A 2,019-nucleotide genomic window follows, 5' to 3' on the forward strand; every position below is an offset into this window, starting at 1 on the left:
GCCGCGGCCGCCCGGTCTACCCGGCTCCGGGAGGCCGCGCCGAGGTCGCCGCCCGGCCCGCGGGCCCGCCTTCCGGGCCGCGGCCGCCCGGTCGACCCGGCTCCGGGAGGCCGCGCCGAGGTCGCCGCCCGGCCCGCGGGCCCGCCTTCCGGGCCGCGGCCGCCCGGTCGACCCGGCTCCGGGAGGCCGCGCCGAGGTCGCCGCCCGGCCCGCGGGCCCGCCTTCCGGGCCGCGGCCGCCCGGTCGACCCGGCTCCGGGAGGCCGCGCCGAGGTCGCCGCCCGGCCCGCGGGCCCGCCTTCCGGGCCGCGGCCGCCCGGTCTACCCGGCTCCGGGAGGCCGCGCCGAGGTCGCCGCCCGGCCCGCGGGCCCGCCTTCCGGGCCGCGGCCGCCCGGTCGACCCGGCTCCGGGAGGCCGCGCCGAGGTCGCCGCCCGGCCCGCGGGCCCGCCTTCCGGGCCGCGGCCGCCCGGTCTACCCGGCTCCGGGAGGCCGCGCCGAGGTCGCCGCCCGGCCCGCGGGCCCGCCTTCCGGGCCGCGGCCGCCCGGTCTACCCGGCTCCGGGAGGCCGCGCCGAGGTCGCCGCCCCGCCCGCGGGCCCGCCTTCCGGGCCGCGGCCGCCCGGTCTACCCGGCTCCGGGAGGCCGCGCCGAGGTCGCCGCCCGGCCCGCGGGCCCGCCTTCCGGGCCGCGGCCGCCCGGTCTACCCGGCTCCGGGAGGCCGCGCCGAGGTCGCCGCCCGGCCCGCGGGCCCGCCTTCCGGGCCGCGGCCGCCCGGTCGACCCGGCTCCGGGAGGCCGCGCCGAGGTCGCCGCCCGGCCCGCGGGCCCGCCTTCCGGGCCGCGGCCGCCCGGTCTACCCGGCTCCGGGAGGCCGCGCCGAGGTCGCCGCCCGGCCCGCGGGCCCGCCTTCCGGGCCGCGGCCGCCCGGTCTACCCGGCTCCGGGAGGCCGCGCCGAGGTCGCCGCCCGGCCCGCGGGCCCGCCTTCCGGGCCGCGGCCGCCCGGTCTACCCGGCTCCGGGAGGCCGCGCCGAGGTCGCCGCCCCGCCCGCGGCCGGCCGGTCTACTCGTCTCCGGCGTGCCCTTGTCGCCTTTTCCGGGTGGTAAGCGGTAGACCTGTTCTCCCTGGCCTTCCTGTGGAGCGGCGAGAGGGGTCGCTCTGTTGCGCTGCCTCCAGTTACGTCATCGTAAAGGCCGGCCATTTCCGCGCCCCGCCCCGGTAGGAGGGGCGGCTGTTCTTCGGCTCTCCGGCGCCGCCTGACTTACCGGTACGACTGTAGGGCAGAGGGTGAGCAAGCGCTGAGTTCCGGAGCTCTACTCCCGGGCGCCCCCAGCGCTAAGTGGCCGGCCTGCGAGCGACCTAGGGCGGCTTGCGAGGGCAGGTAAGGCCCGGTCCCGACTCCGGTTCTCTGACAAAATGTTTTTTTCGGCGCGTTCGATACGGCGCTTTCCCGGCACGTTCTCGGCAGCCAGGCGAGCGTGTCCCCGGTGCCGGGAAGCGCGGAGCCGCGGAGCCGGCGGCGGGCTCCAGCGACGGTTGCCGAGTTGCGAGAGGGCTGAGGCGGTCCGCGCGGAGCGTGTCCCCGGTGCCGGGAAGCGCGGAGCCGCGGAGCCGGCGGCGGGCTCCAGCGACGGTTGCCGAGTTGCGAGAGGGCTGAGGCGGTCCGCGCGGAGCGTGTCCCCGGTGCCGGGAAGCGCGGAGCCGCGGAGCCGGCGGCGGGCTCCAGCGACGGTTGCCGAGTTGCGAGAGGGCTGAGGCGGTCCGCGCGGAGCGTGTCCCCGGTGCCGGGAAGCGCGGAGCCGCGGAGCCGGCGGCGGGCTCCAGCGACGGTTGCCGAGTTGCGAGAGGGCTGAGGCGGTCCGCGCGGAGCGTGTCCCCGGTGCCGGGAAGCGCGGAGCCGCGGAGCCGGCGGCGGGCTCCAGCGACGGTTGCCGAGTTGCGAGAGGGCTGAGGCGGTCCGCGCCGCCGAGAGGGAAGGCTCGTGGCCTGTGAGCCCTTCGAGTGCAGCGCGAGAGAGAGGA

This window comes from Apteryx mantelli, unplaced genomic scaffold (genome assembly GCF_036417845.1).
Source record: "Apteryx mantelli isolate bAptMan1 unplaced genomic scaffold, bAptMan1.hap1 HAP1_SCAFFOLD_171, whole genome shotgun sequence".
NCBI classification, from domain to species: Eukaryota; Metazoa; Chordata; class Aves; order Apterygiformes; family Apterygidae; genus Apteryx; species Apteryx mantelli.